General features: G+C 40.6%; 1 protein-coding gene across 14 annotated transcripts in view; it reads left to right on the top strand.

Moving 5' to 3' along the window:
• The window catches only part of SRGAP2 (SLIT-ROBO Rho GTPase activating protein 2), a 298,674-nt gene that overhangs the window by 141,347 nt on the left and 134,099 nt on the right, over positions 1 to 23,228 (top strand). The gene's annotated exons all lie outside the window — the stretch shown is intronic.

The following is a 23,228-nucleotide window of genomic DNA, read 5'->3' on the forward strand; positions in this document are numbered from 1 at the left end:
TAGCATTCAAGATCCGACATTCCCAGGTGACTTTTCAGAAAGCTGATAATCTTCCAATGAGTTAGAGGTAGAAAGAGGATAAACAGGGCTATTTAGAATTCATTGGTTTCCACTGAGCAAAATCCAGTGTTCAGGTTTGAAGCTGGGATAGAAAGGACTCTGGTAAACAGGATTGTGATGGATATAGCCATAGCTGTTGGCTAGTTTTGCAATTCCTAATGTTAGGAAGGAAACCCTGGTGGCGTAGTGGTTAAGTGCTACGGCTGCTAACCAAAGGGTTGGCAGTTTGAATCTGCCAGGCGCTCCTTGGAAACTCTATGGGGCAGTTCTACTCTGTCCTATAGGGTCACTATGAGTCGGAATCGACTCGAGGGCACTGGGTTTGGGTTTTTTTAGTGTTAGGAAGCCTTCTAGATCTAAAGAAATGAGAACTCAATTTCTTCCTTTTTTACCAGCCTGAAAAAAGAACTGATTTAGAATCTTCTGTCTGCATAATTGTATCCCTGAAGGGGCTTTCCCTATATCTTGGTGACAGGATATTGAGAGTACAATCACCTGACAAAGAAGGAAGAGAAGGATAACTCCTCCCAGAGCTCACTGGCTATTTTTAGTGGCCCTGCAGAGCTGTGGTTGGGTCACACTTCATTTAGGGGTGAGGGTACTTTTCACTATCTCCTCCATAGTTTCCAGCATCTGTTCTAGCTTGGTTGTCATCAATTTGAATTATTCTGCAGCACTTGGTGACGTGTGTGTGTGACTAAAATTAAAACTCCCTTAGGTGAAACCTTGACAGTAATTGGATACCACTTCAACTCTTCTCCGTGACCTTGGCAGCCACTTAGACTATCTCAAGAAGGAACGGCGTTGCCTTTCCTCCTCCATCCTCTTTGGTCATCTGAGAAAAACTTTTATGAGAGATATTCAGCGATCTAAACTTCGTCCCATAGCTGAGCTCCCTTTGCTCTCAGCCTTGGAAGATCAGAGGAGAACTAGGCTGAGGCAGTTTTTGTGGCCTCTCTAGGTCACAGAGTCGTTCATGCTGATGGCAGGCAAATCTCAGAGCCATGAGAGCTCCTGGCTCCGCAAGTGCCCCATTCTCATTTCACCAAAGGCTGAAGTACACGGCACGTATAGAAGGCATGGGGGCGTTTGACCTCCAAAAGGCAAATCCCCTAGGAATGGTATTCCTACCCATGCTCCCAGGTTGACCTCCTTAAGTAAGTGCATTTCTATGCTGAGCGTGTGAGGAAGAATTTATTTCTCACAGGACTGTTACTGTGGGACATTTCATTGCAGGAAAGTGCACATGTTGTAAGTGTACAACTCAGTGCCTTTTCACAGACTGAACACATCCTGGGTAGCCAGCCTTCAGATCAGGAAACATAGCATTACAGAACCCCACGCCTCCCTCGTGCTCCTGCTGGTTAGCCCCCATGGCAAGGCTAACCACTGTCCTGACTAATGACACAAGACATTAGTTTTGCTTGGTTTCGTACTTCGTATAAATAGAAGCATACAGTATTTGCTTTTTGTGTCTAGTTTCTCTTATTCAACAATATGTGAGATTCATCAAAATTATTGTGTGTAGTTGCAGATCATAGGACTTCCTCTTGATCTTTATAACTTTTAATCCATTAAATTACAGTCGATTAGAGATATGCATAGTATTGTTGAAAGGCCAACGTTTACTATTCCACAGGGTGAATAATCTCTTTTTTCTCTCCCCTGGGGTCCCAGTGAACGCAGAGAACTTTAAGGTAAAAGCTGGCTGAACAGATCATAAGAGTGGATTAATTCTGTTTGGGCTGAATGAGAACCTGTCTGCTCTCTAAGACTAGGCAAAGAAACATTCTGTCTCTGTACCCAGTTCTTCAGTCTATTGCTTAGTGTGTGCTGCACGCACGGAATTGGAATCCCACTGGCTGCCCTGCCAGTTATGTGACGCTTTCCTGGGCCTGCTTTGTGCTATGAGAGCAGAGGCCTTTTCCAAGGTACTCTTTCGTTTAGTCTCAGCTCTGCTGTTAAATTGGACAATGGCCTCACCTTTCGGTGCCTCAGTTTCCTCATCTGTAAAAAGGGAGTTTGGGCTATATATGAAATCCATAACTCCCCCCACCCCCCGGCAAAAAAAACCCAAACCCATTGCTGTCGAGTCTGTTGGACAGAGTAGCGACTCATAGCGACCCTATTGGACAGAATAGAACCACCCCAGAGAGTTTCCAAGGCTGTAACCTTCACTGAAGGAGCCCTGGTGGCACAAAGGTTAAGCACTGGGCTGCTAAGCAAAAGGTCAGTGGTTCAAACCCACCAGCAGCACCGCAGGAGAAATACCTGGTGATCTGCTTCTGTAAAGATTATGGCCTAGCAAACCCTATGGGGCAGCTCTACTCTGTCACATTGGGTCGTAATGAGCCAGAATCGACCGAACGGCTCACAACAACAGCAATCTTCATGGAAGCAGACTGCCACATCTTTCTCTGGTGGAGAGGCTGGTGGCTTCCAACTACCAACTTTTCAGTTAGCAGCCAAGCGCTTAACCACTGCGTCACCGGGGCTCCTTAGAACCTCAGTGGTGCCTTCTTTATCTAACATACTGTAGTTCTAGGGTAACAAGAGTATCCTATGCTTGGAGATTCTGGTGGTTCTTAGATGGCTTTGTGAAATCATGATAGGCAAATAGCCATCCCAGGGATACAGGACAAATGCAAGTGTGAGGGGTGGGAGGAGGAGGAAGCGTTAGCTAAGACAATTAATTGAAGATGAAATTCTTGAGGAATGAAATGTTGTTTCAAAGGCTGCTGTTTTCTTAACCAAGGAAATATTGCATATTCAGGGTTTTAGGGATTTTTTTCCTGTCTTCCTTTTTTCAAGGGTTATATATAAGGGCCAGCAACCAAGGAATGCCAAACTGGAATTCACATGTATAAAGCAGATATACTTTTGGTCTTGCCCATAAATTTGGTTCCAACAACAAGGGGAAAATCCACATTTCTCTGGAGACGTAGGCTTCAGAAAATGTCTTTATTTCTGGTTTCGCTATGGATCCCTAGTTATGGACACTCATGCTTTATGTGAATTTGAATCTGTTTGTCACTGATAAAAGTCACAGATTTTCTTCTTTTTTAATTCTTTTTTTCTAATCTATAAATTCACTGATTCACTGGCAAAGGATATGATAGTAGAAGTCAACATTTTTTGAGTCCGTATTATGTGCCAGGTACTATGTGAAGCACTTTGTGCGTGTTATCTCATTCAAACCTTAAATAACTAGAAGGCAGTTACTCTTGGGTCCCTGGGTGGCACAAATAGTTTGTGCTTGGCTGCTAACAAAAGATTGGCAGTACAAACACAGTGGTGCACAGAAGAAAAGGCCTGGCAATCTGCTTCCATAAAAGATTTCAGCTAAGAAAACTCTATGGAGCTAAGTTCTACTCTAACATGTGGGGTCACCATGAGTCTGAATTGACTTGACAGCACTGGGTTTGGGTTTGGATTACTATTATCATCCCTTTTTTTATGAAGGGGGAAGCAGGTTTAAAGAGATTAAGCAAGAAAGAGGCGAGGCTAGTATTTAAATCCAGTCATGTGGCTCTAGAACCCAAGGTTTCCATCCACCTGCTGTATTAAGACTGTCTTGGTATCATGTGCAGGGTAGAATGTATTTAGGATTTTCATACTCATTTATATTGAATCCAGGTATTTCACTTAATTGTAGAATTAGCTGGCCTTTCCTCTTGCACACACATCTTCAAAGGGCATTGAGGAATTAGACATCAATATTGAATTATTGCTCCTTCCAGGCATTGGGGCAAGCAGCTGGAAGTTGGGAGAGAAATAGGGGGAATGTTTTTCTCCCCAGGGGCAGAATCTCTAGTAAGTGGGAAACAAAGAACTCATTAAGTATGAGAACTGGCTCACAGCTAACTCAGCTAATTTGGGGATGCCAGGGTGGCTGCACAATTGGCCCCTCTATGCTACTGAACCCCCTTAAGGGATGCTCCCTGCTGGCCCTCGGGTTTGTGGTTATGTCTGCTGGGACATATTTTACATTTTGCATGAAGCTGTGGTGGAGATTCCTTTCACTAACTATAACACCTTGGGAAAGTAGCCTCCTGTCCAAAGCTTAGAAACAGACCCACTTTGTCTAGGACTGCGGGGAAAATTGAACCCATTTTGTGCGCCTGACATCTCCTTTCATGTAATGAAAGCCCAGTCTGTCTAATCCTTGTTGGAACCAAGGTTTGGGCAAATACTATTGCTACCACCTTCATTTGTTTAATACGGTGGCTTCAAAAACAGTGGCCAAACACTGCCAAGTCTGACTCCCAGCTCTATGTGGTCGCTGTGAGAGCCATGTTCTAAAGAATCCCACCAAGAGGCAAAATGATTGTTCCCACTTTGCCAGTTTAGGCTGAAATAAACCTGGATGTGCCCTTTCTCAGAGGGGAGAACAAAATCCTGTTTTCTCTTCCTCCCCTCACTTACCTAGAACATGCTAAAAGCACCTCTGACATTGCTTTTTCAACACACTGCTTCTAGCCCTAACAGCTGCGTGTCCTTAAGCCTGGAAGCTTGGTCTATTCAGATAGTTCTAAGACTCACCCAGTTTGCCTGCCCCTTTTAATGGTATTCTAGTCAATGATATTCCTGTTTTGATACCCTAGGGCTCTATGGCAGAAACTCAGGTAGAATTGAGAATGCTAGAAAGTTAGGTCAGGTTCCCAGTGGACCAGTAGTTCTCTACTCTGCTTGCGCATTGAAATTCCTGGGGAGTTTTTAAAAAATCTTCGTGACCTTGAATAGACAATAGACAAAGATTCGAGTGGATAAAGATCTCTTAGTTACAAAAAGCATGAGCTATAAAAGAAAAATAATGATAAATTGGGCATCAAAATAAAAAACTTTTGCCCCTGGAAAGGCATTGTTAATAAAATGAAGACGAGCAACAGAATAAAAAAATATTTGCAATACATACATCTGACCATGTAGTTACATCAGAATATATAAAGAACTCTTAGAACTTAATAAGTAGACCAACTACTCAATTTTTCAAAAATGGATAAAAGATTTGAGCAGGCACTTCACTAAAGAATATATGCAAATGACTAATAAACACATGAAAAGATGCTCCATACAATTAATCAACAGGGAAATGCAAATTAAAACTATACGGAAATGTAGTGCATCCTCACGAGAATGACTGAAACCCAAGACCGACAGTACCAAGTGTCAGTGAGGATTTGGAGCAGTAGAACTCTCATACATTGCAGGCAAGGATGTAAAACAATACAACCACTTTAGAAAATAGATTGGCAATTTCTTATTGAATTATTAATAACTTTCTTATTAAGTTATTCTTATTAAGTCAAACATGCACGTACCATCTGATCCGGTAATTCCATGTCTAGGTGTAAATAAAAGCATATGTGTGTCTACACAGAGACTTGTACATTAACATTCATAATAGCTCTTGTGGTAAGCTGAATATTGCTCGCTCAAAGATGTTTGTGTCCTAATCCCTGGAACCTATGAATGTTAACCTTATGTTGCAAAGACTTTGCAGATGTGATTAAGTTAAAGATCTCGAGATAGGGAGATTATCCTGGATTATTCAGGTGGGCCCTAAATTCAATCACAAGTATGCTTATAAGAAAGAGGCAGGGGGAGACTATAGACAGAGCAGAGGGAAGCAGGGTTACAAAGAGAAGCTGCTACACCTCTGGCTTTGAAGATGGAGGAAGGGGTCATGACCTAAGAAATCCAGCTTTAGATGCTGGAAGGCAAGGAAGCAGAGTTTCCCATAGAGCCTCCCAAGGATGCACAGCCCTGCAACATCTTGGTTTGGGCCCAGTGACACTCATGTTGGACCTCTGACCTCCAGACAATAAGGGAATAAATGTGTTGTTTTAAGCCACCAAGTTTGTGCTAATTTGTTATAGCAGCAATAAGCAACTAATACTTTATTCATAATAGCCAAGCCTGGAACCACCCGTGGACTCTGGAAGCAACCCAAATGTCTATCAACAGATTAATGGAAAAACAAATTGTGGTGTATCCATATTGAATATTATCCAGCAATAGAAAGAAATGAAATACTGATGCATACAACAGTGCAGACAAACTGAAAAATCATAATGCTGATTGAAAGAAGCCAGGCACAAAGGAGCTTATTCTGTATGGTTCCATTTGTATGACATTTTAGACAAGGTGAATCTGACGTACTGTGATAGAAGGCAGATGAGTGATTGTCTCAGTGCCGGGGCGTGGACTGCAGAGGGACACCAGAGAACTTGTGGGGTGATGGAACTGTTGTATAATCTTGATTATGGCGGTGGTTATGTGAGCGTGTGCATTTTTCAAAACTCATTATGCTGTACACTTAAAATGTGTACATTTTATTGTATGTAAATTATGCCTCAATAAGGTTTATTTTAAAAGTTCATTAAAAATACCATTGCCAGGGCCTCACCTCAATGCAATTTGAGTCAGTCTCTGGGTTAGGACCTTTGCGATTCTCATATACAGCCAGGGTTGAGAACCATTGCTATCAGTACTGTCTGTTGTTTACATCTTGGGGGAAACCTAGGAATCCTGAGGACATCTGAAGCCACGAGATCCTGTTGAACTGTACGTGAGCCATGTTTGCTCCTGCAGCAGACAGTATTGAAACATCTAGGCTAGTTTCTCTAGACAGCCCATCATGATTGCTTCGCCCTCTGCCACTGAATTTAGCATCTGCTTTTGACTGAATTTCCTCCACATTATAACATGGCTGCTAACACGGTTGCTCAGTGCTTACAGACAGCTGTTCTGGTTACCCAGATTGTCTCATTGGTAGCAAGATCCGTTCTGATTAACTGAGCTTTAGTCTCTCATATCTGATAAAGCGATCCTCTTTGGAGGAAAGAATAGGATGTGAAGCTCAGCTTATTTGAGGAGGGAATGGAAGGCTGCCAGCTACTTCAAAGGTATCTCTGCTGATAAGAGACGTCAGGTTTGCTGCCAAAGCCAACACTGAGGGGAGCTTTGCAGCTAGTGCTGTTTGTGGTGTTTCAGCTTTGGTTCCTGTGACAGTAGGTCAGCAGCATCTGTATCCTCTCCCTCAGGGCTTCTCTCTGGGTGGTCTAGGCTTTCTCTGGACTTAGGAAGATTTCAGCTCAAGGGGAATGTGCATGAAAGATGTCTGCAGTCTTTTGCTTAGGATAGTTTATGTTGGCCTTTCTGGTGTTTTAGTTCTTAGACATCTATATGCCTTTTCTGCAAGAACTCAAGGTACTATGTTTAGAACTTTCAAAGGCCTAACGTTGCTTCGAGCCTATAAACCAAGGGAAGATTAAGAGAATCTGAAGAAGAGCCACTAAAAAACAGATGGAGAATGGGAAGGAAAGGTGCAGTTGACAGAAGACAAAAGTGTCCAGAAGCTACGTTGTATTTGAATACTACCCTAGACTAGAAGGAAACCCTGGTGGCATAGTGGTTAAGAGTTCGGCAGCTAATCAAAAGGACGGCGGTTCGAATCCACGAGGCGCTCCTTGGAAACCCTATGGGGCAGTTCTATGCTGTCCTGTAGGGTTGCTATGAGTTGGAATCAACTCAACAACAACAGGTTTTGGTTCAATGAGTCTAAATTAGAAAATCATGCAGTAATAAATATTTGAGTTAATACTGTGTACACAGCATTATACTAGGTGCTAAAAGGAGCTTAAAATCAGTGCCCAGATGATGAAAAGAACTTTACCAGCACCTCGCAAGCCCCTCTTTTGTTCCCTTCCTGTAATTACCTCCTGAAGAGTAGCCACTATCCTGACTTCTAACAGCATATATAAGTATTTGCCTGCTTTAAAAACATTTTTTAAATAAATGGAATCATATAATATTCTTAAATTTGGCATTCCTTTGTCTTCTAGCCTCCATTGTTTCTGAGGAAAAGTTAGCTGTAATTCTTACTGTTGCTCCCTGTATATAATGGTTGTTTGTTGTTGGCTGCTTTTAATTACTTTATCTTTGCTTTTTAACAGTGGATTATTCAGTTTTCAATGTATTTATCCTACTTGGATACATACAGTACCCAAATATCCTGGGTCTGTGGGTCATAGGGGGTTTTTCCCCCTCAATTTGGATGCAGTTTGGAAAATGTGTTTTCTGTTCCATTCTCTCTCCTCTTTTCCTGGGACTCCAATTGCACATATGTCAGACTCCTTGATCTGGTCCCACAGGGCCACTGAGACGCTGTCCATTTTCTTCAACCTTTTTTTCTGTGTGCTTTAGTTTAGATGATTTCTTCTTCTGTTGAGTCCAGTCTGCTATTAATAACATCTAGTGCATTTTTTATTTCAGATATTGTATTTTTTACTTTGGTGATTTCCATTTGGTTCTTGTTTACAGTTTCCATGTACTTCCTGAAATTTCCCATCTCTTCACCCATTATATTCATCTTTTCCTATGAATACTTTAAAAACATATTTGTCAATTACTTAAAAATCCTTACTGTTTCTAACATCTCATCATCTTTGGGTCTGTTTCTATTTATTGATTTTTCTTTAGACTGGGGATCATATTTTTTTCACACATATTAATTTTCCAGTACATATTGTACTTTGTAGATGTACTATAGACTAGTTGTTCTACAGACTGTCCCACCTTCTAGGTTTGTCTGCTTCCTTGTGTTGTTGTTTAGCTTCTTCATGTATCCTGTATTTCCTATAAACTGGGAGTTGGTTCTAAAGGCTAGATGGATTCAAGTTAAATATTTTTAACAAGAATGCGTAATAGATGATATTGGGTACTTCATGTTGCGTCACATCAAAAAATACATAGTATCTAGTTAAACTACTAATACTGATGCTAAGATTGACTTCCAGATTAGGGTGAAAACAGTCTGAATTCTCCATCTTAGCTACATGTTTTGTCATGTAACAGAGAGTAGTTTGTGTGGTGTTATCTAAGAGTCCCTACACTAGACTACAACCTGAAAGGCTGGTGATTAGAATTCACCCAGAGACGTCTCAGAAGACAGCCGTGGAGATCTGCTTCTGAAAGATCACAGCCTTGAAAACCCTTTGAAGCCATTCTGTTCTACACACATGGGGTCACTGTGAGTCATAATTGATTCGACGGCAACAAACATCAACAATGGTGTTATGTATGGCGCCATCATACATATACCAAACCCAGTGCTGTCAAGTTGATTCTGACTCATAGCAACCCTATAGGTCAGAGTAGAACAGCTCCATAGGGTTTCTAAGGAGTGGCTGGTGGATTTGAACTGCTGACCTTTTAGTTAGCAGCCGATTGCTTAAGTAACTGAGCCACCAGGGCTCCATCATACTTATATTTGGTTCCAATTCAGTCACTCATCTGATGGTCTTACCACCAGACAAGTTACTTTTTACCATCTCTGTGCCTCTCGTATATGATTACAAGCTGCCTGTCTGAGAAAAGGAGAAGATTAATACAACTCACCAGGCACCATGCAAATAGACAATCGTTTGTAAAATCTTATTATTCCCAGTAGAAACGATGCTAATCTGTGGAAGCTGACTAGGTACCAATTTTTTATTATGAGATTCATAGCAAGAATAAAAATAATAATTATTATAACTAATACTAAATGAGTGTTAACCACACCCAGGGATTATGCTAAGTGCATTAATAATCACAACAGCCCTTGAGATGGGTACTATTATTGTCACCCCACTTACGGATAAGAACCTAGGCAGAGGGATAAGTAATTTACTAAGGTAATCAGCTGGTTGATGATAGAATTGGAATTTGAGCCTAGGCAGTCTGCTTCTGAGTCATTTCTTCACATCACCATGCTCTGCTGACTCTCCTGTAGAAGGGTAGCAGTTGTTATATTGGTAAGCTGAGGGGCCAGTCCTTGTGCAAGGAACTAACGGCATGTGCATTCTACAGTTATACACTTAGGTGCTTCTGCAAGGCCAGTATTTCTACTTTGTTATTCCGATCTGCTTGTTGTCTAGCTGGTCCGAAGAGAGTGGGCACCTTTGGTTTCCACCTTCATTCTCACAGGACTGGCTTCTTCTGATTCTCCTATTTATCTTGATCAAGAACTTTCCTTTGATTTTGACTTTGCTTTTCTGAGCATGACTTTTATTTCAAACGTAAAAATTTTAACATCTTCAGTTTTCTGTTCTTATCTTCTCTCCTTCTGATACTGGACGCTTTCTGATCCCTTGGTTTTCTACCTGGTACTACCTACCTTTCTTTGATTTTAAGCCCAGCCCTTGAGCGTTTTTTGTTTTGTTTTGTTTTTCCCTCTCTGCTCCACAAATTGGTTGGGTCTATATGCAACTCTTCCCAACACTTAATCAACATGATACTTCAAGTTATAGATTAACTCCGTTGGCACTGATTCTTGGATTCGAGAGACTGTAGGGACAAAGGAGCACCTCTCCTCATGGTCTCGAAAGCTCTTGGAATCATCTTCTTGGTGAGATAAGTAGTTATTGTAGGGGCCCAGGGACAGGACTGAGAAGAAATTTTTTTTCTTTTATTTTGAAGCAAAACCCAAAAAACGCTTTAGCTTAATTTTTTTTTTTTTTCAATCACAAAAGTTATACATGTTTGAGAGCTTACACCAGTACTACTCAAACTATTTCAGGGCATAGAAAAAGGAAGGAATGATGTTAAATTCATTTGTGAAGCCAGCATAACCCTGGTATCAAAGCTAGGCAAAGACACCACAAAAAAATAAAATCACAGACCAATATCTGTCATGAATATAGATGCAAAAATTCTGAACAGAATTTTTGCCAACAGAATTCAGCATCATATCAAAAAAAAAAAAAAAAAAAACCCTTCATCTAAAGTACAATAAAAATAAGAAGAAGAAGAATACCCCATGATCAAGTGGGATTCATACCAGGTATACAAGGATAGTGTGATGTTAGAAAATCAATCAATGTAATCCATAACATAAATGGAACAAAAGAAAAGAATTACATCATTATCCCAATTGATACAGAAAGGGCATTTGATAAAGTCCAACACAGATTCCTGATAAAAACTCTAAATAAAATAGGTGTAGAAGGGAAATTCCTCAACATAATAAAGGACACCTGTACAAACCAACAACCGACATTATTCTCAATGGAGAGAGGCTGAAAGCATTCCCCCCAAAAATAGGAACAAGACAAGGATGCACTTAATTACCATGCCTATTTGACAGTATGCTGAAAATCCTAGCTGGAGCAATAAAGCAAGAAAAAGAAATAAAGGGCATCAAAATTGGAAAGGAAAAAGTAAAACTATCCCTATTCACAGATGATATGATCCCATGTGTAGATAGCCCCAAAGAGTCCACACGAAAACTCCTGGAACTAATAGAAAAATTCAACAGAGTAGCAGGCAGGATACAAGATCACCATAAAAAAATTAGTTGGATTCCTATACAACAATGAGAACTTCAAAAAGGAAACCAAGAAAACAATACCATTTATAAAAGCTCCTAAAAAGATAAAATACTTAAGAATAAATCTAATTAGGAACATAAAAGACCTGTACAAAGAGAACTACAAAACACTATTGCAAGAAACTGAAAGAGCCTCATGTAAATGGAAAAACATACCATACTCATGGATAGGAAAACTCAACATTGTGAAAATGTCCATTCTACCCAAAGCGATCTATAGATATAATGCAATCCTGATCCAGATACCAATAGCGTTCTTTAACAAGATGGGAAAACCAACTACCAACATTATATTGAAAGGAAAGAGACCCTGGATAAGCAAAGCATCGTTGAAGAAAAACAACAAAGCAGGAGGCCTCACACTACCTAATCTCAGAACCTACTATACAGTGGTGGTAGTCAAAACAGCCTGGTACTGGCACAATGACAGACACACAGACCAGTGGAACAGAATCGAGAACGCAGACATAAATCCATCTACCTTTGGTCAGCTGGTGGCGTAGTGGTTAAGTGCTACAGCTGCTAACCAATAGGTCGGCAGTTCAAATCCGCCAGGCCCTCCTTGGAAATTCTATGGGGCAGTTCTACTCTGTCCTATAGAGTCGCTATTAGTTGGAATCGACTCGACAGCGGTGGGTTTGCTTTTTTTTTTGGTCAGCTAATCTTTGACAAAGGACCAAAGTCCATTAAATGGGAAAAAGACAGTCTCTTTAACAAGTGATGCTGACAAAACTGGATGTCCATCTGTGAAAAAGTGAGACAGGACCTATCCCTCCCACCACACACAAAAACTAACTCAAAATAATCAAAGACCCAAATGTAAAACCTGAAATAATAAAGATCATGGAAGAAATAATAGGGACAGTGCTAGGGGCCCTCATACATGGCATAAATACAGCACAAACCATAACTAGCAATTTATAAACACCAGAAGATAAACAAGATAACTGGGCGCTCCTAAAAATTAAACACCCATGTTCATTGCAACATTATTCACAGTAGCAAAAAGATGGAAACAACCTAAGTCCCCATCAACAGATATATGGATAAACAAATTATAATACATACGCACAGTAGAATACTATGCAACAATAAAGAACAATAATGTATCAGTGAAACATCTCACAAGATGGATGAATCTGGAGGGTATTTTGCTGAATGAAATAAGTCAATCACAAAAGGACAAATATATGAGACCACTATTATCTAAAAACCCAAGAAAAGGTTTACACATAGAAAAGAACAATATTTGATGGTGAGGAGGGGAAATCACTAACTAGATTATTAACTTTGATAAAAGGAAAGACAACATAAAATATAGGGGAAGTCAGCACAACTTGACCAAGGCAAAACCATAAAAGCTTCCTGGACACATGCAGACAACCTTGAGGGTCTGAGTTACTGGGACTGAGGGCTGGGAATCATGGTTTGGGGGGACATCTAGGTCAACTGGCATAACATAGTTCATAAACAAAATGTTTTACGTTCTACTTTGGTGAGTAGCATCTGGGATCTTAAAAGCTCTGAGAGCCCATCAAAGATACATCTATTGGTTCCATCCCATCCAGAGCAAAGGAGAATGAAGAAAACCAAAGACACAAGGAAAATATCAATCCAAAGGATTAATGGATTGCAAGTACCACAGCTTCCCTCAGCCTGAGCTCAGAACAAGTAGATGGTGCCTGGCTACCACCACCAACCAAAACCACGCTCAGGGATCACAATAGAGTGTCCTAGACAGAGCAGGAGAAAAATGTAGAGCAAAATTCAAATTCATTAAAAAAAAAAACCAGACTTACTGGTCTTACAGACTGAAAGAGCCCCCAAAAACTATGGCCCCCGGACAACCTGCTAACTCAGAACTGAAGCCACTCCCAGAGTCCACATTTCAGCCAAAGATTAGACAGGCCTAATAAAACAATAACACACGTGAGAAACGTACTTCTTAGTTCAATCAGGTATATGAGACCAAATGGACAACACCTGCCGAAAAGCAAAGATGAGAAGGCAGGAAGGGACAGGAAACCTGGATGAATGGACAGAAGGAACTGGGGTGTAAAGGGAAAGGGGGAGAGTGCTGACACATTGTGGGGATTGCAAGCAATGTTATAAAACAATTTGTGATAAATTTTTTTTTTAATTTTTATTGTGCTTTAAGTGAAGGTTTACAAACCAAGTCAGCCTGTCATAGAAAAACTTATATACATCTTGCGATATACTCCTGGTTGGTCTCCCTCTAATGAGACAGCACACTCCTTTCCTCCACTTTCTATTTTCGTGCCCATTCGGCCAGCTTCTGACCCCCTCTGCCCTCTCATCTCCTCTCCAGACTGGAGCTGCCCACATAGCCTCATGTGTCTACTTGATCCAAGGAGCTCACTCTTCACTGGTATCGTTTTCTATCCCATAGTCCAGTCCAATCCCTCCCTGTCTGAATAGTTGGCTTTGGGAATGGTTCCTGTCTTGGGCTAACAAAAGGTCTGGGGACCATGACCTCTGGGGTCCTTCTAGTCTCAGTTGGACCATTAAGTCTGGTCTTTTTATAAGAATTTGGGGTCTGCATCCCACTGCTCTCCTGTTTCCCTCAGGGGTTCTGTGTTGTGTTCCCTGTCAGGGCAGTCATCGGTTGTAGCTGGGCACAATTTCTGATAAAATTTTGAATGGGAAACTAATTTGTGTTGTTAACTTTCATCTAGAACACAGTAATAATAATAAAAGTAATAAATGTTTGTTCAAGACATTTTTGGGAAAATAAAAATAATAAAAAGAAAATGATTACTAGGCATAATAACATTTTGGTGTGTTTCCTTCTAATCTTTTTTCTATGCACTTTTTTTTCTTTAGAAAATTAACATCATGTTGTGTATTAGGTTTTGTGCATTTTTTTCTTTTAACATTTTAAGTGAACATTTTTTTCATGTCCTTGCATCTTCTTTAGAAAAATTATTTTAAATGATTATATAACATTCTATCTTCTGGCTATACCACTGTTTATCATACATTCCTTGTTCCTTGGTCCCAGGCTCTTTGGCTGTGTCATCTTGATTCTCTACTGGACCATGTTTTTTTAAGGCCAGAAACAATCCAAAATGCCATGAAAATCAGTATTTAACTTTCTAATAGCTCCTCCTTTTGTATTGGTATCTTCTTGGAAGTCAGTTGTTTCCAGGGTTGACTGTGGAGCTCTGGAGCCCTGGTGGTGCAGTGGTTAAGAGTTTGGCTGCTAACCAAAAGGCTGACAGTTCGAATCCACCAGCTGCTCCTTGGAAACCCTTTGGGGTAATTCTGCTCTGTCCTATAGGGTGACTATAAGTGAAATTGACTCAATGGCAGTGGGTTTGTTTTTTTGTTTTGTTTTGGTGGTGTCCTATACTTCCGTTTGGGAGTACCCTACTTCCATCTGATGTGAGGCAAGGAGGGAGAGGTTTTCACCCTGCTTCGTTCCCTTTTTCTTCTTCTTCTGTCTTCCTCATTGTCTGAACTCAGCTAGGGCCTTGGACCTCAGAGTTATGCCTGAGCCTGGGCCCTGACTAACTCAGTAGAGTTCTTCCACTACTCAGGGCTTCAGTATCCTCATCTTTACACTGAAGACATTTCCTCATCTTTACATGGAAGAAAATTATTCATACCCTCTTTCTTCCTTTCTAGAAGGTCAGGGGAACCAGTGAAATCTGGGAAGAAAGTGCTCTTCAGAGCTTTATTATGGCCAGATGGTGTCTGATTATGTTCATGTAGAAGAGTGTGCATCTTGTGCCTTCTCCAGGCATAGAAGGTCTTTGCCTCTCAAAGCTAATCTTTGTCAGTAGTGTGCCATCCTATAGTGTATAAAGGAAATACAGAAGACAAACTGGGAGATCCAGTCTTTAGCTTTAGTCATCTCTTCCCAAAAGCCAGGATAATCCAAGCCTTCTGCCCACATAAGCATCACAACATTTCTTGCCTTGCCTCATCCCACGACCTTTTTTTCCTTTTGATGTTCATTTTTTAGGGTGGAACATAGAAAAAAAAAGGTGCTTCTCTTTTTGCTGCTCTCTGAGCCAGTGGCCTTTCTGGGCTTTTGAGTTTTCAGGCCCAGCCTACCTGCCCCTTCTTTCAGGAACTCTCCAAAAAAAATGAGTGCTGCTTTATTTAAATCTAGGAGCATAAGTAACTTACTAGCAGTGCTAGTTCTATTTAATAAGTATTGTTTGAGTATCAGTATTCAACTTGGCATTGTAAAAGGCTGCAAAGAAAGCTTAGAACATGGTTCAAGCTCTTACATTTTTTACATCTCAGTTGGATAGGTAGGCCATAGACTCATAAAACAGATTACAATGTAAGACAACACTTTAATGAGTGGTACAGGTACTTAGTTGCCTATAAGAACTTGAAAGAAGAACAAATTCATGAGAGATGAGTCATACAAACTTCATAGAGGGGAAAGAATGGGATTGATGTTCTTTTAATTGCATGCTGCCAGGATTCTCAATTATCCATATATTTCTTATGGAAATATCTTTTTAATATTTCCGTATTGTCTGGTGCCAACTTACTTTCCAGCCTCTTTGTCACCATTAGAGATGCCACTCATGAAGCCATTTTGACAGCAGTGGAGGCTCCCTGTTTGCCGGCCATGGGATAAAATATGAAAAGAGCTCTGAGCCTGAGTGTGATGGGCCTTGAATGTCAGGTCAAGGAGTTTGAGCTACAGATCAAAGAGAACCATTGACCATGTTAGGTAGAATAATAAAATTTCAGAACCATGACTTACAGGGGCTTTGGCAGCAGTGTTTACTGTGCTTTAGGTTGGAAGAAACTATTTGGTAGCTCATTGCAATAGATCACTGGGGAGGTAATGAAAATCAGTTCTTGGTTAATGGCAAAGGGAACTAAAAGAATGGGACTTACCAAGAGACATGGCAAAGGAATTTTAGATAGGACTGAGTGACTTGATGTGAAGTGGGAGGAGGTAAAACCTAAGAGAAGGATCAAAATTCATTTAGTCATTCAACAGATATTTACAGTGTGCCTCCCACATCCCAGGCACTGCTAGGCAAGGAATATACAGATAACAAAACAGAAAAAGTCCTTGCCTTCGTGAAGCCTATGTTCTAGCAGGAGAAACAGAATACACAGATAAACCAGTAAATACATAGCATATCACATGATGATAAAATAGAACAGGGTAAGGGATGAGAGTGCTGAGGATATTGCTCTTTTACATAGGGTGGTCAGGGAAGGCCCCATTAGGTTGGCATTTGACAGACTCTTGAAGGAAGTGAGGGATTTTACTGTTTAGCTCTCTGAGGAAGGTATTTCAAGCATCGAAACCATGCATGTCTTGGCTGTGAGATGGGAGTGTGCTTATCCTGTTAGAGCAGAACAGGCAAGAGGAAGGATGATAGAAGATGTGGTTGGGGTGGGGTCCAGACTGAAGACCAGATCAGGGAGGGCCTTGAAGGTCACTGAAGAGCCACGGGAGGATTTTGAACAGAGGAATGATACAATCTGACTCTTGCTTGAATAGGATTCTTCTGGCTTCTGTGTTAAGAGAGGACTGAAAGAGAGCAAGGTGGAAGCAGGAAAGGAAGAAACATCTATGAATAATTCCAGCAGAAGATGATGGTGGATCGGAACAGGATGGTGGCAGTGCAGGTGCTAAGAAGTGGTCAAAATCTAGGATGTATTTTGAAGAGGGAGCCAACAAGATTTGCTGCTGGATTGGATATAGGTGTGAGAAAAAGAGAAGTCAGAGATTACTCCAAGGACTTGGGCCTGAGCAACCGGAAGTTGGAGTTGCATGATTTATTAGGAAAAGTATGAGGAAGAGCTGGACAGCGAATAAGGAAGACCGAAGAATTGATGCCTTCGAATTGTGGTTTTGGTGAAGAAAATTGAATATATCATGGACTTCCAAAAGAACCAACAAACCTGTCATGGAAGAAGTACAACCAGAATGCTCCTTAGAAGCAAGGATGACAAGACTGCGTCTCACATACTTTGGACATGTTGTCAGGAGGGAGAAGGACATTATGCTTGGCAAAGTACAGGGTCAGCGGAAAAGAGGAAGACCCTCAACGAGGTGGCTTAGCACAGTGGCTGCAACAGTGAGCTCAAGCATAACAACGATTGTAAGGATGGTGCAGGACTGGGCAGTGTTTTGTCCTGTTGTGCGTAGGGTCACTGTGAGCCGGAACCGACACGATGGCACCTGACAACAACAGAACAACATGAGGAAGAGCCACTGATTCTAGTCTAGCCCTATATGCAAACAGGTGAAGAATCTGAAAGCCAGCAAGAAGTGACTTGCCTTAGGTCACTCAGCTAGGTAGTAGTAGAGGTGCGGCCAACTCCATCAGGTCTCCTAACTTCTATTCAGTGCCCTTCCCAGGACCTGACACCACACTTCCTGAGTTCAGTTTTAAACCCATTGCCGTCAAGTCGATTCCAACTGATAACAACCCTCTAGGACAGAGTAGAACTGCCCTATGGTATTTCCAAGGAGCTACTGGTGAATTCAAACTGATGACCTTTCAGTTAGCAGCCGAGCTCTTAACTACTGTGCCATCAGGGCTCAGTTTTAGGCATGGTAAGATGAAGGCTTAGTGAGAGTAAGAACTGGAAGGACAATTTGAAAATTAGCCTCATAAAGCTATTGAAAGTGAGTATTCAGAGGAAAGGGTGATTGAGGCTCAGAAAGAGGACTTTGAAGAGTCAGCATAGAGAAGAGAAAATTTAAAATGGGCAAAAGGAAAGTGAGAAAAACATGGTTTATAGGACTCAAGTGAGAAGAAGCCTTGATGTTGGGTGCTCCAAAGAGGTCGAGAAGAGTAGGATCTGAGCAAATGTCATTAGTTTTGGATTTTGGAATCTTGGGAAACTGTAGTGACTTCAGTACAACCTCACTAAAATTTTAAGTACTTTTATTGCCTTTTGGCTAATAATGAGAAGTAATACAAAAGCTTAAACCTGACACAGGGAGTTAAAAAAAAAAAAAAATTCAAGCTAGCATTACCTTCTTGTGATCCTTACACAAGAATGTGGCTTTTCCAGACCTCCGTGTGCCATCTCTAGAATGATCAAGAAGCATACTTCTTGTTCACTTTCCCTCTTAGAGATCATGTAAGGATAACAGTGAGAAAGGACATGAAACCGCTATGGAAGAAAAATGTTGCGTAAGTCAGGATATCCTTTTCTAGCTGACTTTAACAAGTTTCGGGTTTTTAAAAAAAATTCTTGATAGAGTCATAAAGAATTTAAATTACGGATACGTTAATTACAGAACACATTGACTAATAAGATAGATATTCCTCTTTGAAACGACATAAAATATTTCAGGATCATTTTGTTTAAATCCTGCTTAGTAACTGTGTCCACTAAACTCATATAAAATCCAACCTGGGCTTTTAAATTTAATTTTATTTTGTAATCATTTTTACTCAACCACAAAAGAAATGATTACCCTCATCCCCAGTGCCACACAGGTCTTTCAAGCCCTCCTTGTCCAGCATCGGTCTTTCTGATGAAACACAGGAAGAGGGTTTCCATGCTGAGTGCTGAGCAGTCTGTCTGTTGCAGAGCTTCAGGCTGAAGCCTTAATGGAGTTTAATTCTGTCCTTCCAGTCTCCTTCACATAACAGTGTATGGGAATTAATTGTACCTGCTGGCATTATTAAAGTTATCAGCACATATCTCCTCCTGGGCCAGGAAGATTAAAAAAGGTGCTGTAATCAGAGGAGATGATTTCTGACACAGTGGATGGGCTTCCTCCCCAGGTCAGATAGATGTAAGGATGTGATCTGAGCATGTTGCCTCTGGCCTGATACTACATAGCTCGAGGCTATGCAGAATCATTGCCCCATCCTTCGTCTAGCTCTGGAGGAAATCCAGGCCCCCTCTTTGAAGACTGGAGATCTCTTAAGTTGAAAACCAGGCATTTTCATCTAAGACTGTGCCTGGGGGGCACAAATGGTTAAGTGCTTGGCTGCTAACCCAAGGTTGACAGTTTGAATTTACCCTAGGTACCTCAGAAGAAAGGCCTAGCTATCTACTTCCAAAAATTTAGCCCTATGTAGTACAATTTTACTCTGACACACAGGGAGTCACCATGAGTTGAAATCATCTGCACAGCAACTGGTTTTCGGTTTCCATCTAAGACTAGTATATTTCAGCTACGCATTCCTCACAGCGAGATGCAGTCAGGTGTCTTGGTTAGGCTAGGCCTGAGAGCAACGCCTTCTTTAAGTTCAATGTGAATGAAATCAGCTGCTCCGTGATGATTCAATTCATTTTATTTTCATTTATTTATTTTTTAAATTTCATATGTCATAATTTTTTTGAACATTTTATCGTTGTTTGGGTGAAAGTTTATGGAGCAAATTTGTTTCTCATTCAACAGTTTATACACATTTTGTTTTGTGACATTAGTTGCAATCTCCTCAATGTGATAGCACCCTACCCACTTCTTCCTCCCTGGGTTCCCCATTTCTATTCACCCATCTTTCCTGCACTTTCTTCCTGCCTTCTGAACTTTGTTTTTGGGCACATCCTTTTGGCCTTGTATGGTTGACTGTTCTGAGGAACATGTTCCTCACGGATGTTATTGTCCACTTTACAGGCCTGTCTATACCTGCTGCCGTCGAGTCATTTGTGACCTTATAGGACAGGGTAGAACTGCCCCATAGGGTTTCCAAGGAGCAGCTGGTGGATTTGAGCTGATGACCTTTCAGCCAGCCGCTGAGCTCTTAACCACTATGCCAGGGCCCCAGGCCTGTCTATAGTTTGGCTGAAAGGTTATGAAAATGTCTTAACCATAATTAAACACCTTGAGGGACTGAGTCATTGGGCTTGAGGGCTTAGGACCATAGTCTCAGGGGACTTCTGGGTCAATTGGCATAACAGTCTATAAAGACAATGTTCTACAACCTACTTTGGTGAGTAGCGACTGGGCTCTTAAAAGCTTGTGGGAGGCCATCTAATACACAACTATTGGTCTCTTCTAGTCCAGAGCAAAGAAAAGTGAAGAAAATCAAAGACTGAAGGAAACAATTAGTTTAAAGGACAAACAGACCACCAGACCACAGCCTCCACTAGCCTGAGATCAGAAGAACTAGACAGTGCCCGGCTATCACTAACTGCTCTGATCAGGATCATAATAGAAGGTTCTGGACAGAGTGGGAGAAGAATGTAGAACATAATTCAGATTCACACAAAAAAGACCAGATTTACTGGTCTGATAGAGTCTAGTGGAACCCCCGAGATTATGGCCCTTGGACATGCTTCAAACCTGGAACTGAACCCACCCCCAGAGATCACCTCTCAGCCAAACTATAGACAGGCCTGGAGTCCTGGTGGTATAGTGGTTAAGAGCTCGGCTGCTAACTAAAAGGCCATCAGCTCAAATCCACTGTCTACTCCTTAGAAACCCTATGGGGCAAATCCTGTCTCTACTCCTTAGAAACCTTATGTCTAGACTAATGTCCTTTAGACTAATGCTTAGACTTATGTCCTATAAGGTCATTATCGACTCACTGGCAGCAGGTATAGACAGGCTTGTAAAGTGGACAATAATATCTGTGAGGAACATGCTGTCAGAACAGTCAACCATACAAGACCAAAAGGATTTGCCCCAAAACAAAGTTCAGAAGGCAGGAAGAAAGTGCAGGAAAGATGGGTGAATGGAAATGGGGAACCCAGGGAGGAAGAAGTGGGTAGGGTGCTATCACATTGAGGAGATTGCTACTAATGTCACAGAACAAAATATGTATAAACTGTTGAACGAGAAACAAATAAACTTTCACCCAAACAACGATAAAATGTTCAAAAAATTATGACATGTGAAATTAAAAAAATAAATAAATGAAAATAAAATGAATCATCATGGAGCAGCTGATTTCATTCACATTGAACTTAAAGAAGGCGTTGCTCTCAGGCCTAGCCTAACCAAGACACCTGACTGCATCTCGCTGTGAGGAATGCGTAGCTGAAATATACTAGTCTTAGATGGAAACCGAAAACCAGTTGCTGTCCAGATGATTCCAACTCATGGATATCCAGTTTTGTCAGCATCATTTGTTAAAGAGGCTATCTCTTCCCCCATTTAATGGATTTTGGCCATTTATGGAAGATCAGTTGTCCGTAGGTAGATGGGTTCTCAATTCTCTCCCGTTAGTCTTTGTGTCTGTTGTACCAGTACCATGCTGTTTTGACTATCATTGCTGTGTAGTAGGTTCTGAGATTGGACAGTGTGAGGGCTACTTTGTTCTTCTTCTTCAATAATGCTTTGCTTATCCAGGGCCTCTTCCCTTTCCATATAAAATTGGTGATTAGTTCCTTCACCACATTAAAGAATGCTGTTAGAATTTGGATTGCGATTGCATTATATCTGTAGATCACTTTGAATAGTATTGACATTTTCACAACGTTGAGTTTTCCAATCTATAAGCCTGGAATATTTTTCCATTTATATAGGTCTCTTTTGGTTTCTTTCAGTTTGCAGTTTTCTTTGCCTAAGTCTTTTACATCGCTAGCTATGTTTATTCCTAAGTATTTTATCTTTTGGGGGGCTAATTCTTTTCCTGATTTCCTTTTTGGAGTTCTCTTTGTTAGTGTAAAGGAATCCAATTGATTTGTGTACGTTGATCCTGCATCCCACCACTTTGTTAAATACTTCCATTATTTCCAATAGCTTTTTTATAGAATCTCTGGGATTTTCTCTGTGTAGGATCATGTCATCTGCAGATAGGGATAGTTTTACTTCTTCCTTACCAATTTGGATGCCTTTTATTACCTTTTCTTGCCTTTTTGCTCTGGCTAGGACTTCCAGTACAATATTGGATAGAAGTGGCAATAAAGGGCAGGCTTGTCTGGATCCTGTTGTCAAGGGGGAATGCTTTCTGTCTGTCTCCATTGAGAATAATGTTCACTGTTAGTTTTGTGTATATGCCCTTAATTATGTTGAGGAATTTTCCTGCTAGTCCTATTCTGTTAAGAGTTTATCACGAATGGGTGTTGGATTTACTCAAATGTTTTTTCTGCATCAAATGATATAATCATATGGTTCTTTTCCTTTGTTTTATTTATGTGGTGGATTACATTGATTGATTTTCTAATGTTGAACCATCCTTGCATACCTGGTAAGAATCGCTCTTAGTCATGATGTATTATTTTTTTGGTATGGCGTTAGATTCTCTTGAGAATTGGGTTTTCTTGAGAATTTTTGCATCTGTGTTCACGAGAGATATTGGTCTATAATTTTCTTTTTTAGGGATGTCTTTGCCTGGCTTTGGTATCAGGGTTATGCTGATTTCATAGAGTAAATTCAGGAGTGTTTCATCCTTTTCTGTGTTCTGGAATAGTTTGAGTAGAATTGTTGTCACCTCCTCTCTCAATGTTTGGTTGAATTCTTCAGTGAAGCCATTTGGGCTAGGGCATTTTTTTGTTTGGAGTGCTTTTATGATCTCTTCAATTTCTTCTTGTGTTTTGGGTCTGTTCAGATTTTCTGTCCAGTTTGTATTAGTTTAAGTACATAATGTGTTTCTAGAAATTTGTCCATTACTTCTAGGTTTTCAAATTTGTTGGCGTACAGCTTTTCATAGTATTCTGTTATCCTTTTTAATTCATTTTCTTCTGTTTTCAAATTTGTTGGCGTACAGCTTTTCATAGTATTCTGTTATCCTTTTTAATTCATTTTCTTCTTTTTTAACATCAACTTTCACATTTCTTATTTGTGCTATTTGCTTCTTCCTTTCCTTTGTCAATTTGGCCAGTGGTTTGTCAATTTTATTAGTCCTTTCAAAGAACCAACTTCTAGTCT

This window comes from Elephas maximus, chromosome 18 (genome assembly GCF_024166365.1).
Source record: "Elephas maximus indicus isolate mEleMax1 chromosome 18, mEleMax1 primary haplotype, whole genome shotgun sequence".
Classification (NCBI taxonomy): Eukaryota; Metazoa; Chordata; class Mammalia; order Proboscidea; family Elephantidae; genus Elephas; species Elephas maximus.